This window comes from Setaria viridis, chromosome 7, assembly GCF_005286985.2.
Source record: "Setaria viridis chromosome 7, Setaria_viridis_v4.0, whole genome shotgun sequence".
Classification (NCBI taxonomy): Eukaryota; Viridiplantae; Streptophyta; class Magnoliopsida; order Poales; family Poaceae; genus Setaria; species Setaria viridis.
The window spans coordinates 14,362,491-14,379,501 of NC_048269.2; the positions used below are offsets into that span (position 1 = coordinate 14,362,491).

The 17,011-nt window shown below is 43.7% G+C and overlaps 1 long non-coding RNA gene and 1 pseudogene across 3 annotated transcripts; both read left to right on the forward strand.

Annotated features, from left to right (window-relative positions):
* Nucleotides 1-202: 202 nt before the first annotated feature.
* On the forward strand, nucleotides 203-2,810 carry LOC117864627 (uncharacterized; annotated as a pseudogene).
* A 9,773-nt stretch (nucleotides 2,811-12,583) lies between these two features.
* Nucleotides 12,584-16,261, forward strand: LOC117865600 (uncharacterized). Of its 3 annotated transcripts, none has more exons than XR_004642585.2 (4): nucleotides 12,584-12,854; nucleotides 12,953-13,231; nucleotides 13,717-13,913; nucleotides 14,046-15,026. It is a non-coding gene; the product is annotated as an uncharacterized lncRNA (long non-coding RNA). The 3 variants fall into 3 exon arrangements; XR_004642584.2 differs by lacking the exon at nucleotides 13,717-13,913 and adding an exon at nucleotides 15,862-16,261 and having other exon boundaries at nucleotides 12,593-12,854; nucleotides 14,046-14,914; XR_004642583.2 differs by lacking the exon at nucleotides 13,717-13,913 and having other exon boundaries at nucleotides 12,589-12,854.
* Nucleotides 16,262-17,011: the final 750 nt, after the last annotated feature.

Sequence of the window (17,011 nt, forward strand, 5' to 3'; positions counted from 1 at the left end):
GAGAGAAGTTGTAGAAACATAGGACACCAGCCCATCACCTGACTTCCACACTCTCGCTGATACACCGTGTCATCGCAAACTTCAATGAGAAGAGAAAGGAGACATGTGTTAGTAAGGTGAAGAAAAAACTGGATAGAATTCAAGAGCAATGCAAGTCACCGCAAAGGAACCTAAACACGTACTCATTTTCTCCAGGCTGAACATGACGATTGACAACTTGTCATTCTCCAGCAGCGTGCTCTGCGAGCAGGGTGATCTCCTCTCCTGCCTTTCTATCCGCAGGACACCATATGCAGAGATAAGAGTAGTTAATTCTCCAGAGCTGGTCCATCAGATTGATAAAGAAGGAAAGGGCACATGTATAATTAGATTCATTTTGCCTTGTGCTAGGAAATATCATTTGCATTTCTGCTGCTACCTTTAGTGATCCTTCTTAATGGCTAGTTTCTCTGCAAAAAAACACAAACCAAGTGAAAGCAGTAGTGAGTAGATGACAAATCCGATAACTGACGATCATATGGTTTCATAGGACAACATTAAGCCACTGCCATGAAGAAAAGAAAGCAATAGTAGTCTCCATTTTGTATATGCCTTCATCATTATGTCTAGATCCATTCACATGGTCATAGAACAAATTATGCATAGGAATCATGGAACATAATATTGGTACATCAAGTACATAAGGAAAAGGAAAAGCTTGTGTCAACAAATAGTAGAAAGGTTAGGAATATTCAGAGCAAGCAGAAGGGTTGGAAACATTCAGAGCATAGCAGACTACAATATGATAACTGAATAGCAGGGATAAGAGATTGACACTATTGCTGCAGTAATTGATTTATCTATTGATCCATCCATTATCATGTAGCAGTAATTTTAATGAGCAAACGAAAAGCAACGATTACCAAGAAAGAGAAATTTCTTTTATCCAAGAGCTGGCAAACAATTGAGGAGAGAGAGAAGAAAGGGAGAGCAAGGTGCACCTAGCAATGGAGGAACAGCCAGGGACACGCGCTGGAAGCGGAGCAGAGGAGGAAGAGGGACTTGCCGCCGGTGGGTGAGTCGCGCGACCCTTTGTCCCGCCCATTGTAGCTCCCGTAGGCGCCCTCAGAGCGGATCTCGAAGGGGCTGCTGCGCCGCTGTAGGCAGGCTGCCTGTGCTGAACGACGTCTTCAACAGAGTCCAGGCTGAACATCGTCGCCTCTCAGCACCTTGTTCGACGGGCAAGGCATGGCGCAATTCCTCAAGGCGGCTGGCGAGATGGCGCGGGGGGCAGTGCCGGCCCTTGGAGGGTGCACGAGGTGCACCGGCCTAGGGCCCATAGGAGTGGGGGGCCCAGCCCAAGACCCCAGGTAATAGGTATAGCTGCCCGTATAGGCCTTTTAGGTATACGCCTAATGACACGAACGCCTGTCGCCTGAATCTCAGCTCTACGCCACGCCGCCGTCCGTAATTCGTCGTCTCCGCATGCCCCTATGCCTGCCGACGCGGTGACTGTGCAAGTGCCCCCTGTCATGCGCTGCGACAGGCGACAGCGACCCAACACGGCAACACCTCAACTGCAGATTGCATACGGCGACACCACGACAGGCAGACCTAAGACCACAGACGGCGCATCATGCGGGACTGCGGCTCGTGCAGGTGCAGTGTGCTTCCTCCCTTCCTCGTCAGGATTTTTTTTCTTATCATTTTTAATCTAAATTAATTACTTCGATTTCTAGTACTCGGTACTCATATAGTCATATTTTTCTTCTAATTTAGGTGTTAGAAACTTAAAATGTTACCTAAAAAACATTTGTCGGGATCTCAAAAAAGAAAACAGAAAAGAGTAGAAGATCAATTTATTGAATCTCAAAAAGGTGCTATACATAACTTTTTTTCAGCTTCAAGCAGTGTTGTGCCTGACGATAATCCTGTAGATGCACTTGATATTGAAGAACAAGGGCAGCAACAGCAACAAGTTAATGATAATTTAAGTGAACAAGTTGATGATATTGATGAAGCTACAAAGAATGAAAATTTACAGCCTTCCTCTCAACCTGAAATTTCAATTGATGATGTGCAAGAAGCTTCTATTCATGATGTCTTTGATCCTAGAACTTGGGAAAATCTTGATAATAAGGGTAGAGATATATTGATTGAAAAGGGGCCGGTGAGAGAATTGAATCTTGAGTTCCCTGTAGATGCTCTTAATAGACATTTTTCATATGCTTACTACTCTAGAAAGTTAAGCAATGGTGAGGTGGTTGATAGAAAATGGTTGGTTTACTCTAAACATGTGGACAAAGTTTTTTGTTTTTGCTGCAAATTGTTCAAATCAAGTCAGAGCAAAAGTTTGCTAGCACATGATGGATTGAGGGATTGGAAACATCTTAGTCTTAGACTCAAGCAACATGAGAACAGTGCTGAGCATATAACAAACATGAATACTTGGAATGAAGTTAGGCTAAGATTGAGCAAAAATAAAACAATTGACGATGATTTGCAACGAGAAATTGCAAAGGAGAGAGAGCGTTGGAGACAAGTTTTAGTAAGAATTGTTTCTGCTGTCAAGTTTCTTGCTAAACATAATTTGGCTTTTCGAGGAAAAAAATGAGAAACTATATCAAGATAGCAATGGTAATTTTCTGGACACAGTTGAAATGATGGGTGAATTTGATCCCGTGATTTGATCATCATTATCTTGGGTATAAAATTCAGAATGAGATGATTTCTCTTCTTGCAGATTGTGTGAAAAAAACTATACTAAAGATCATCAAAGATGCAAAGTATTTTTATGTGATTTTAGATTGTACTCCAGATGTGAGCCATGAAGAACAAATGACTCTAATTATTCGGTGTGTCAATATGTCGAGGAATGTTCCAAGGGTAGAGGAGTTCTTCCTAGAGTTTTTGAAGGTAGATGACACATCAGGATTGGGTCTTTTTAATGAATTAAAGAATGTATGGGCCACCCTTGATTTGAATATTGATGATGTGAGAGGACAAGGCTATGATAATGGTTCAAATATGAAGGGTTCTCACCAAGGTGTTCAGAAGCGCTTGCTTGAAATTAATCGAAAAGCACTATACATGCCGTGTGCATGTCATAGTCTGAATCTTACTCTTTGTGATATGGGAAAATCTTGCAGGTAAACTATTATTTCTATTATACATTGTTTTCATATAATATGTCATATTTTGGGAAAAGTTTCAAACTTACTATTTGTTAAATCTTGCAGGCAAGCTATTTCTTTTTTTTGTCTCATCCAACGTATATACACATTGTTTGTAAAATCTACTAAAAGGTGGAAGATTTTAATGGACAATGTTCCAGGATTGACAGTTAAGTCATGGTCTAATACACGCTGGGAAAGTCGAATAAAAAGTGTTCAAGCTATCAGATTCCAAACTCCTCAAATAAGATCAGCTTTAATAGCGCAAGAGAAGGCTTCAACTGATGATCCAATGACAGTTAGTGAATGTCAATCTTTGGTGAGTGCACTAGAGAATTTTGAATTTTTAGTTGGTTTGGTTATTTGGCATGATATTTTATTCTCTATAAATAAGGTGAGCAAGAAGTTGCAATCTAAAATTGTGAGTATAGATGATACTCTCAAACATATTGAAGGTGTCATATCATATTTTAAGAAGTATAGAGATGAAGGTTTCACTTCTAGTATGGATACAACAAAAAAACATTGCATCTGAAATGGATATAGAGCCAAAATTTCATCCAAAACGTCAAGGAAAGAGAAAGAAACAATTTGATGAACAAGATGACCAAGATGAGGAAATACAACGATCTGCTGTGGACTCATTTAGAGTAGAGTACTTCAATGTTATGATTGATGCTGCAATTGCTTCATTGACTAGTAGATTTGAGCAGATGAAAAAATTTGATAATATTTTTGGGTTCTTGTTCAACTCAAAAGATTTGAAATCTTTGGATGAAGCTGATCTTTGGCTGCACTGCAAGAATTTTGTGAAAACATTTTCTCAGGATAACTCATCCGATGTTGAGATCAATGATTTTTTTTCAGAATTAAAGGTGTTGCAAGTGACTTTGCCAGATTCTTTGATGTCAGCGCTTGAGATTCTGGAGTTTGTTATAGCTGCAGATTGCTATCCAAATGTTTCAGTTACCTATCGAATCCTCTTAGCTGTACCTGTGACTGTAGCTTCGGCAGAAAGAAGTTTCTCAAAATTGAAGTTGTTGAAGAACTATTTGAGATCAACTATGTCACAAGAAAGGTTAAATGGATTGGCTATGTGCACCATCGAGAGGGATATCTTGGACACTATTGATCTCAATACCGTCCTTGATGATTTTGCATCAAGAAATGCCCGAAGAACTATATTTTTATGAGAAGCAATGTATATTATGGAGTTCTATTCTTCCTTAAGGTAATCTTATTAGTTTTAGTCTTTATTGTTCTTCGATAATTATCAAACATGCTGAATTAAAAATATATTACTAGATTTGTTTTTGCAAGAATAATTAGTGCTTATATATATTATAAAATTTATATATAGTTTAGAGGGCCATCGTGATGAGTTCGCCAGAGGGCCCTTAAAAACTTAGGACCAGCACTGGCGGGGGGCTGCCGGCGCCGTCGGTGGCATCGGTCTAGGACCGCAAGCCTTTTTCCCCTTCGCCTGAGAAGTTTTTTTCCCAGGCATCATGGAGGTGGACCTGGAGCGGCACAGCAATGCCACAGACCCGCCGCGCCGCCTCCTCCGACCATGACACGGCCTCCTCGTGCGCGGCGACCATTGCCGCCGCCGGCGAGCAGATCTCGTGGCTTCCGCTACCCTCCTCCTCCGGTCCCGGTGTCATCCCTTCTGTCGTCGGTGGGCAAGCTTCTCGATCTCCTCCGGGCCCCTCCGGTGGCTGTGGCCCTATGCCCTTCGGCAGCTCCCCCGCGCGGCGGGCAGCCCGTCGCCGCCGCCACGGATCTTCAGCGGGTGGGGCGGCTGCTGCGGCCTCCAACCCCGCATCACGGAGGACAGCGACACGCATGATGTGGCCCCCGGAGCGGACGCCGAGGCGCCCCGGCCTCGCCGGCGGCGGCGGCACGCTCCCCTCGCCCAAGCCTTGCGGCCTCACCCTCCTCCCCTTCTCCACGGCCGCAGCTGAGCCCAGGACATTGGCCGCCGCACCATCGATGCTGCCGGCCGCCCACGCCCAATCTCCCTCGTTTGCCTCTCTGTTTCGAAGAAAGAGAAGCTTTTTCCCCTTTAACCCCTCCCTTCTTTTTCCGCCCGAGCTCCCCTCTCTTCAAAATTGGACTGCGGGTTGATTACTGAAAACTTGAAGGGTTTTTTCGCAAAATGACCACGACGGTTGAAGGATTGAATCTTTAATATTAGGTATAGATTTATTATTTATTATGCTTGTATTCTCTTATCGCTTAAAAACATATATGGATGTGCTCGCTGACAAGATTTTGCAGATAAAATTATCATACGTCTAGGCATCTAATGAACTTCTCTTCTTGAAATTGGATAATATATTGGCTTCATCTATATGAAGAGGAGAATACTCTTATGTCCCGAGAAATAGAAAGAAGAGAAAAGAAAAAAAAAGCTAAAGAGACTTCTACTTTTCAAAGAGGAATCACTTTCGGCAAACACGAGTCAGAGACTCAGAATAAGTGAAATTTTTAACGATGTGGTAGACAGCCAAATCATCCAAAAAAACTCACTTAAGCGCATGGAAATGTGTTGCTGACTTTCTGTAAACTCAGTGAGTGCAAAGTCTTTCGAGGAAAAACGAAAGCACCTTCATGAAACGTGAAGGGAATGAAAAGTCAACTCGTGAAACACGAAGTTGCACAAAAATCAAAGTAAGGCTCACGAGCCACTTCGTGTATTCTCATGCATTTTATTTTGAACCAAGGAAACATTTGTTAAAATGTGAACATAAAATAGGAGAAAGATGTTAAAAGGATTTATGAAAAATATTATACTCGAAAAATTTGAAAGTAAATATAATACTTGCTTGCAACCGTTTGTTAAACATTGAACCAGCAAGGGGCTTGTCATCAACTTCAACATCATCTGCTTCGACCCCAACAGCATTGTACCAGAAAGGGGCTATCCGACAACTTCACCTCCATCCTCAATGACATCATCCGGCTCGAGGGGCTTGACATCGGTGTCATCATCGATTTCACCTCCGTCGCTACTTCGGCTCAAGAGTTTCGTTACCATCTTCACCACAAGCACTGGCCAAGAGGGGCTAGGGCGGGATCGTGGAGAACCAATTCACCCTGAGATTTGAGTCTTGCCCGGCACATGTGAGCGAAGATTCGAAGGTGTTGAAGGCTTCGGCAGGATAAAGGAAGCAGCTCTCTGCTTCCTCTACTTCGACTACATCGACAGCGATAAAAAACATAATTTCTTCTTCGACTACACAAAAGATGGAATAAGTTCTCCGACTACATCGACTACACGGAAGAAGCGTGTTTCTACTTCATCTACCTTCACTACTTCGATGAAATTTTCTACTTCGACTACATTTTTTAACGCTCAAGATAAAACGAGAAGCTACAAAACTGAAGTTGAGAAATACAAGATGTCTAGCAAAGTAGAGTCCAACAAGGGAGTAGATGCGGCAGGGGGTGATGATGTAGCACTGGTCCGATCTTCCGAAAGGTAGTGATAAATTTGATTGGTGGAGACTCGATGTTGATGATCCGGGCTTCTAATCAGACATGATTCAAATCCCTGCAACCGCTACACCACTGCTCCATTGGTTATCAACCAACCAAAACATGATTGACCTCGCCGAGAAGGCTTTCCCTGCAAGTCAATCGAAGAACACAAGCAAGAAGGTATAAACACGCAATCTGAAATTGCAAATATGAATGAAGTAAAGAAGGGTTCAAGCTCTCAATTTGAAAGGACTAGTCGACACAGTTGAGGAGAACAAGAACAGGGGCCCTGGATCACTGTAAAAGGACTTGTCGGCATAGCTACAACGAATCAATCCCAGTTTCTCAAAGGAAAACTAGAACTAAACAAAACCCGAGTTTCTAAGGCGGTGGCTACTAAGTTTATATCAAAAGGGGCAAACTAGGGTTGGGGGCGACCAGGAAGGGGGCGCCCACAACTTGGGCTTAAGGCCCGACACAATACAAGGCGAAGCTGGCCCAAAACTGGTGACGTAGCGCCTTATCATGGTCACACAGAATGATCCACGAACCTTCTAGAGCTAGGACCAAAACCAAAAGAACGGCAGCGGCATCCCTGTTCCAACGCATCAAAGAACGCCTCGTTTTGATGTCGTATGAGGGAGATATGACCGAAACCGTGCATGGTGTCGGCTGAATCCGAACTGAACGGGACGACTGAGATGGTGACCACTTGTAACTTGGGGAAGACAATGACTCGTGTGTGTCCAGCATGGTGATGTCCTCATCATCTTCCCCTTATTGAATTGGAGTCATCCTCAACTCCATCCCATCATCAATCTCCTGCAAAAGGTTAGGGACAGCAGGATGCAAGGTACGAGATATAGGATTATCGGTAACAAAAATATTTCGACAAAGCATAGTATAGCAAGGTGCATCATGGTTATCACATAAGGCCGCAATAGCAGTAGTGGTGGCAAGATAAACACCCTCGTTTAACTTAATCCCATTATGTGTAGCATGAGATGGAACTAAAGCATGATCATTCTTAACAATTTCAGCAAGCTCGTTATGATATTTCCTAATATCCACAGGAGATAAAGGAAGGAAAGTAATATTCTTATTTTGACGCATAAAAGTATATTTATTAGTTCTGCTATGGTGTAAAGCATCAACATCAAATTACCATGGACGGCCTAACAAAAGAGAGCATGCTTGCATAGGTACAACATCAAAATCAGCATAGTCATTATATGAGCCAATAGAAAAATGCACGTGTGCTGATCTAGTTACCTTTATCTTACCACTATTGTTGAACCATTGTAGGTGGTACAAATGCGGGTGCACACATGTGGTCAAGCCAAGTTTCTCGACCAGATCTGAACTCACCAAGTTGTTGCAACTCCCACTATCAATTATGGTGAGAACACGACGATCCTTAACGATGAGAAACATGTGGAACAAATTGCAGCGTTGGAGCTTCTCTTCCTCATGTCTAGTTGGGAAGTCAACACCCGCTACACAAGAAGGCTCTCATAACCCATTGAGACAGCCAGAGAATCAATGGCAACCTCCTTCTCTTTATTCGCTTCATCTGCAACAATGTTAGCAGCAAGAGCCAATTCATCTTCAACATCACTAGCACTTACATATCCTGTTCCATCAGCGGTGGCTATGTAAGCACGATGATTTGGGCAATCCTTCGTGACATGTCCAATGCCCTTGCAGCGGTGGCACACAATTTTGTCAGAATGTTTGATGACGCACCAGGGGCCATAGCTTTCTTCTGCGGTTGGTACTGCACAGGAGACAAATTGCTCACCTCGAAAGCATGTGTAGTAGCAGACGGTGTCGCTTGTGGCTAGGCAACAGAAGCCTTGGGCTTGTTGATGTCGGAACGCTGCTGCTGAAAAGATCTTCCAAGGTTGGACCTAAAAGTGCGTTGTTGACTACGTCCCTGTACTTCTCTTTCAGCTTTAAGAGCAAGATGATATAATTGGTTGAACCTGTTCCAATATTTGTAATCAAGAATATCCTGTATATCACGATTCAAACCACCAAAGGATCTAGCACAAGTATCTTCATCATCCTCATGTATATCACAACGTGCTAGACCAATGAGCAATTCCTGATAATATTCTTCTACTCCTTTTTCACTTTGTTTTAAAGTTTGCAGTTTCATACGCAAATCACATTGGTAATAAGGAGGAACAAAATGAGATTTCATATATTGTTTTAAAACATTCCAAGTCTAAGATACAGCATTGGCATTATTATTATTGCAAAGATCATTCCACCAAAAGAGAGCAAAACCAATAAACTCACTAGTAGCAAGCCTAACTCTATACTCAGCAAGAACTAAATGAGAATTAAATTTTTGTTCAACAGCAAGTTCCAATCTAAATAAGCCTCAGGATCAGCATTACCAGCAAAAGGAATCATGGTAAATTTAGTTTTAGCAAAATGATCATTATTACTATGGTGATGATTATTACCTCCCATACCACGACGATTACGCCGAAGACGGTCCATGTCACGTGCATCATCATTAAGATCAGCGTCATCATCATCCTCCAGACCATCAACATGAGAGGTGGGTCGGCGTGGTGGCACTGGGGGAGGTCATTGCTCAACATGTTCAATCCGGGTAACCAGAATATTAATGTTGCGCATCAAGTCATCAAACTTCCCGTCGATGTAGGTGTGCTGGTCAGCAAGAAGCTCCGTAAGCTCGTCCTTGGACACACACTCATTAAAGTCCGAAGGAAACTCCACTCCTTTCCCTTTCCCTATCATGGTTAGAAGACAGCAAAAGACAACACAAAAGTATTATCCCTATCAACTAGCAACTACTTGGTGGTGGTGAAAGTGGAAAGCAATATCTCAAACGGCTTACTACCACCTTGCAAGTGTTCTTACCAAAGCCAATAGGGCAGTACAATCTGTTGTCAAGCTTGGGTGTAACAGTTGCAAGGAGAACCTGTACTGACAGAAGTATATGTGGAGTTTTGGGCAGGCACAATATGGTAGTAAGGAAAAATAATAGCCGAAGTAGATTGGCAAAGTTCAATAAGTATCCAAAGTACAAGTCACAATTGCTGGCTAAGACGTGTCCCTAGATGTAGCACAACAGGTTGGAATGAAAGATGGTGGATAGAACTCAAAGAACAAGCAACCAACAACTCATGCAATTGTTTTAATTCTTTTCCCTGATTTTCCCTCCAGGACTAGTAGGAATCCACTTTTTTATTTTTCTCAATTATTTTTTTATATTTTTCTCTGAATAGGAATCACAGAAGATGAAACCACAAAAATTTGCACCTTAAACAGAGGTGTGATGTGGTCTACAAAAAAATAGGCACGTTTGTTGAAAACCGTGCAACAACTTAAAGGCTTGAAAACTCCCACTTCCTGATTTTTTTTGGGAAAGCTGAGAATCACAAAAACACCAAAGGCATTGAATTGTATGTGTAACTTTTCGTTCTGAAAATTTTAAAAAAAAAGTCACCTCAATCAGAGTTCCGAGCGAAAAGTTATGCCTATTTTAAGGAAGGTCACCCGAATCAGGGTTTCGGAAAGGCACAACGCGGCTGGTAAGGCGGCAGCGGCTAGGGCAAAGCTTCCCTATCCTTCCAACACCGATCACGACTAATGCAAAGCTTCTCAGCAAGAAAAATAGGGGCACAAACTTCCCTGGTATGCAGCAATAGGTATTCGCCAGATGAATCAAGAAGGGCTGCAATGCAAAGGCGACACAATGCGGATTGCAACCTATCTAGGAATTGCGTGGCAAGAGTTCACACAAGGTGGCTAGCGGGGCAAGTCAAGTAAAGTGGGGGCTCGACTTATTGTTTGGGTAAAGGTGGATGGGATAGCGGCGGAAACAATCAAACAACGACGGGGCGGTTGAAACTACGACCACGAATACACTAAACTAACAAGACTTAACAACGGACACAAACTGAACAAAGCGAATCTGAAACGAAAATTGCAAAGGCTAAAAAGGAGGGGAAAGTGTAAATATCTTTAGGCTTTTTGTGGACTATAGGTGTTGGACACGAACTGAATCTAAAGGGGAAACACGATAGTATACCTCATGGGTAATCTGGAATCCTGATACCACTTGATGTAGCACTGGCCCGATCTTCCGAAAGGTAGTGATAAATTCGATTGGTGGAGACTCGACATTGACGATCCAAGCTTCTAATCAGAAACAATTAGAATCCCTGCAACCACTACACCACTACTCCGATGGTTATCAACCAAGCACAACTTGATTGACCTTGCTAAGAAGGCTTTCCCTACAAGGGAATCGGAAAACACAAGCAAGAAGGTATAAACACGCAATCTAAAATTGCAAATATGAATGAAGTAAAGAAGGGTTCAAGCTCTCAATTCAAAAGGACTAGTCGACACAGTCGAGAAGAACAAGAATAGGGGTCCTGGATCACTGCAAAAGGTCTTATTGCCACAGATACAACGAATCAATCTCAGTTTCTCAAAGGAAAACTAGAACTAAACAAAACCGGAGTTTCTAAGGCGGCGGCTACTGAGTTTATATCAAAAGGGACGAACTAGGGTTGGGGGCGACCAGGAAGGGGGTGTCCAAAACTTGGGCACGACTTGGGCTTAAGGCTCGACACAATACAAGGTGAAGTTGGCCCAAAACTGGTGATGCAGCACCTTGTCCTGATCACATAGAATGATCCACGAACTTTCTAGAGCTAGGACCAGAACCAAAAGAACGGCAGCGGCATCCCCGTTCCAACGTATCAAAGAACGCCTCGCTTCGATGTCGTATGAGGGAGATATGACCGAAACCGTGCAGGGGTGTCGGCTGAATCCGAACTGAACACGACGACCGAGTTGGTGACGACTTGTAACTTGAGGAAGACCATGACTCGTGTGTGTCCAACATGGAGATGTCCTCATCAGGGGGCATGTCCTCATGGCCAAAGTGTTAATTGTAGCCAAGCTTTTCCCATAAATTCAGGTACTTCGGTTTGTTGTGCCAGCCAAACCAAAGTAGTTGAGGGGCTTCTATTGGGAAAAAGAGCTTCGCATGGCACCCTAACCTTTCAGCCCATGTAAAGGCAGATGTAAGGATCAGAAGGTCTAGTTGTAAATTTTGTACTCACCAAGGGTTTGGTGGCTAATTGCCACCCACATCCTCCACTATATAAAGGACGCATGGTGTATTAAGGAGGGGACTCACCTTGAGCACTCCCGCACTTCTTCCTCTAAGTTATGACTTCTTCTCCATTGCATCTCTCTTCTCTCCTGTGTGGTGGAGACAAATCCTAATACTTTGAAATTTTGTTCTACTTTTGCATGACGATGATGTCAACGTATGAAAACTAAATTATGACTTACTAGCTATGTTTGGTGGCAATGGGGCGTGTTGCTACGCGAGCATGGTATATGAAGGTCGTAGAGGCACGTCTTGTAGGGTCTCTGTAAAAATCGAATGCTCTTATTTTTGAGAAAATTTTCACGGGCTCATAATGAAAAACCAATGGACACTCGCTGGGAGGTATCCTGTCCTATTGTCAACGTCGACAGACGAGTGAGGACGCCTTCAGTCACTATAGAAAGGAAGGAATAATAATGTAGATGGGATATGGAGTTGACTTATAACCTTTTCCGATCAATATAATGTAGGTCGGATCCACAAATGTCCATGCAATCATAAGCCTAATTTTTTTTATTTACCATGGTGCAATGCTAGTTCGATTTAACTAAATCTAATTTAATACATTTATTCTAAAGTTTGACATGTAACTTCAAATTCATTCAAATATTCCAAATTCCAAATTAGACTGACGTGGGGCAGCAAAACCTGTCCCTAAACTTTGTTTCTTCTTTTTTTCTTCACACGCCGACTATTATTTCCGTTCCTTTCTCGAGAATGACAAGGAAAACATCCGAGTCCATCCGGCATATTTTCATGAACACGATCGCACCTGGACACGCTGACAAACATGGACCCACCTGTCATCCTTCTCCTCCTCCGGTCCTTCTCGATCCGGGAAATCCCCCCTCTGCTCAGGTCGAGTCTTCTCCCCAAAGCTGAGCTCCCACCCCTCTTTCTCCACCGAGCCAGCCAGTCGCTCGATCCCCTCGCCGTGGCATGCAGGACTCCCTCCGGTCTCTCCTGGAATTCGCCTCGCCGGGGTCGGAGCCTTAGCTCCCCTCAGGCCTGGCGCCTGTTGGATTTCACCGCAGCCGGCTGTCTCCAGGGTGAGCTCAGCTTACCGCCTCCCGGTCCTGATTTTTCTCGCTCCTCCTATTCCTTCTCCCTCCACACGGGGTTGAATCAGGCTCCTCTGACTTTGTAGCTACTCCGCGCGAGTGCGCACTGCAAATCTCTTCTTTTCTTGGATACTTGTGGCTGGACCTGCACAACTCTCAAACTCTCCCTATGCATCTGGAATGGATACAAATATACAATTACTGTGAAAAAGCTCGTATTTTTCTAATCTTCAGCAGCTTTCATCTTTCCCTTTACTAATTACTAGCTGCTAACATGTCTCCTGCAGGAGGGTAAAAGGGGAATACTGGTTCCCCATCTGGTGATGCATTGCTAGTTGCTACCCACTGGGTAAGACAAAAACAAGGTAGTATCAATAAGAAAACAGTGGTTACCACTTTCTACATTACTGAGAAAATTGCCTTTTACTAATCATGATTCCATTTCAAACAATAGAGGGTACATTTGATGGGACTATGGGAGCGATGAGTCAATATGCTATTTGAAGAGTCGGTTGTAGATCGAGGTCAATATGACCACATAAACTGGATGATTGTGTGAACAAGCCACAACAATGTGAAATCAACATAGTGCTATACCAAAGTATAGCTATGCAATCGCTTTGAGATGCTAAGAATATAAGAAATATCCTATATCCATCTCCTACCTGGTGTGTTCTTTGTGTGTGTATTTTCACTATGTGTAGATCCAGATCCTGAACTAACAGAGAGTAGTACGAATACAGAAGTAATTTGATGACCAAGCCTCTGTTTCAGCCCTAAAAGAAGAATAATAAAAGAGCCCTCTTTCTGCTTTGCATACCCAGATGATGACTGGAATTTATCTCTACAGGAAAACCACACACACTTGGCCCATTTTCATGTCCTACAAGACTCCAATAGTATTTTCCAAGTCTCACTTCCACCACCTGGGTGGCTCATCTGCCCAAGGGGTTCTGTGCTGAAGTAGCATGCTAACATTCAGTCCCTCACGCTCTTTCCATCACAGTTCTAAAATCTACATCATGCAAAGGGCACAAACCGGTAACTGTAAGAATTTCTATTTGAGAACTTTCTGAATGGTTGTAAGTTTTGACAATGCATGGCCTTGGATGTAAAAAAATGTTCCTGCCTGATTAATTTTACCATTTAGTTGACTGACTTCATATGTCTTTTTGTCAGGTAAAAGCATGGAGTATACAGCTTCAGAACTGATGTATCCAAACATAAATTCAAAAGTGCACACAGAAACATTGATGGCAATGATAGATGATAATGTGCCAAAGCTGAAAAGGTTGCCCTTATATGTACAAGTACAGAATTGGCAGTCTTATTGGTACTACGTCAGCACCATTATTGGTATACTCGTTTCACATCTTGATACTAGAAGACTCAGAATAATTGATATGAAAAAGGAGAACAAAGTTGCTGTCATGACTACTACAAAGATGGGTGTCAAACAAGACTTTTGTTTTGTAACTAGCTTTCCTTGGGTGTTGGTTTCCTAATTCCTAGTCACCATTACTCCAGAAGTAGAAGCAGTACGAAGAATCTGTATCTGAACAACACCTTTTGGCATTGTGGCCTCGGCAGTCTGGTGATTCATGCTGAATTGGTCTCCGCTATCAGCAGCCTCAGCAGTATTTTGGTTCAATTGTTGGTTTTCTGATGAATTTGCACCATGGCCAGCAAGTCAGCAACTGTTTTACATTTCATATCATATTCTTCGACGAGCTCTGTCATGTACAGTGATGCAAGACGGAAGAGTCTCGTTCCTTTGACTTTTGAGGGCTGAGGGAGGACAGATCTTAGCTTCTCGGTTCCATCTTCCGCTTGGTGTCCAAATGGTATGGGTTCAAGGACTGAAGCTGCAGGGACATTTTGATCTTTCAAGCTGCTCTCAAGTTCATCACCCACAGTCCCATTGCTCCTCTGTGACTCTTGGAGTCTCTCAAGATGAGTAGCAACCGAGTCAATCATTGCCTCAAGCTGTTTAATCCTCGCTGCTGCTTGTAGCATGAGACCATTCTCACTGATTTTACCAATCCCAGGTATCATTGATCGAACCCTAGCTCGAATGTCGTTCTTCAGATGTCTTGCTTGTGCTCCTCGGCTCAGATTGCACCTAAATACGTACGGAATTCCATGAAGATTTGGTCAGAATCCCATTCTTTGTTGCATTAGAACTCAATCAAACACCCAAATGGCAGACTGAAGGTACTCGTACCAGTCTTTGTGTCCCGCGACATTCTGGTCTGTGCTTCCGCGCTTCCCTTTTGCTTGTGCCGTCCATTTCTCCGCCGCCCTCCTCCCTGCCGTCGCGTTGGCTTCCCGCTTCGCCGCCGCTTGGCCAGGTGTGGAGCGATGCCTGCACGGAGCGCTCCCCATTGCCTGTGTCGTCTCCCTCGCCGCCTTAGCTTGGCTCTTTCCTTCCCCCGCCATGGCTTGCCTCGCCGCCACCCCCTCCGCCGCCGCTTGTCCGGACGTAGAGTGATGCCTGCTGGAAGCAAAGAGACATGCTTATTGGCTAATTTCTGCATAACACATTCATACCAAACAGGAATTGAATTCAAGAAATAAGAACAGTTCCGGCAGAACACCGGAACCCCGCAAGAATTCAAGAAACACACCAAAACCCCCGCAACAATCCAAGAAACACCTAGGTTCGCAAGAATCGAGGAAACATCAAGTTCCTGCAAATAAACATAGATTATTGGCCAATTCCTGCATCATACCAAACAAGAATTCAATTCAAGAAACAAGAACACCCTGGACTCGGCAATAACGCAAGAAGCACACCAAAACCCCCGCAAGAATCCAAGAAACACCCAGTTCCGCAAGAATCGAAGGAACATCGAGTTCCCTACCTCTTTTCCTGTTCCTGACCCGATCTTCTATCTTCGTCAGGGTTTTCCATCCTCTGCCTCTTGCTGGCAGAGGGATGCGGATCCGTCATCTCGTTTTTCTGCACCCGGACTGAATCTTCTTTCTCGCGCAGGGAACAGAGGAAAGCGGCCGAAGGGGACCTGCGATCCCTCTTTTGTTTCTTGGAGAAGGATAGATCAGGAGAGGGGAGCCCGGGGTTCGTTCGTTCTTGGACAGGAGCCGAACAAGCGGAAGCTTAAATGGTCGGAGGAAGACGACGGAGGGAGCAGCGGGAAGGCGAGGCGGGCGAATTGGACGGCTGAAGAGCGCCAGGAGCTAGCCAGCACGAATCGTGAAGCATACCACGTAACCGCTACTAACATGGCATCCCGGGCTGAATGCTGCTTTGAATGAATTTTCGGGGCACTGAGCCCACGTCATAACCACGGGCCCAGGCCCATGACATCCGTGATTTGCAGGATCTTAAATACTTCCAGGATATTACCAGAAAAAAATACTTCCAGGATGGTCAATTGCTGAATGCCAAGGAGGGTGGGTAATGGGGAGCATCATGAGAGGCATTCAGGCATTGAAAGATGGGCTAATTTGGAGGGTTGGTAATGGGGAGCAGATAATACTGACACGGGTCTCGGAACTCACCGATCCATCTACTGGAGATTGGGATTCTGAATTAGCAAAGAGCAACTCAAGCTGCTAATTTTAACTAAAAGGAGAAAAAACGAACTCCAATAGTCCATCCAAACCTTCCCTAATTTTTTAACAACGCTAAAAAATAGCCTACCACTGCGTATATTTTAGCGTTGGCATTCCTCCCCCAATCTTAATTCTCGCACGCTCGCGCGTCCCTTTCGATAGGCCCAATACGATGACGTGGCTTGTTTTAAAATATTGGGGGCTATTTATTAGCGATCTGCTGTGGATTGATATGTTTTTGGGGGAAATTTTTTTTAGAAGAACCCCCAATACATAGTTTTGGGGAAGAATTTTTTGAAGTACTCTTGGAGTTGCTATTGCTATGCAGATTTTTTTGGGAGGAAGATCAGAAAAATATCCTTGTAATCCCTGTCAGATATGAGACTGAGGATCCTCCTACATGGCATTTTGACACAAAAGGTGTTTTCTCGGTCAAATCAGCCTATCATGCCAGTATTGCACCTGGCCTGGCATGAAGCACCGGCATGGGTTCATCGTCATCAAGGCAAAAAATGGTTGGTTTATGAGACACCAAAGCAAAGAGAAGCCAAGGAGAACCAGGGAATGAG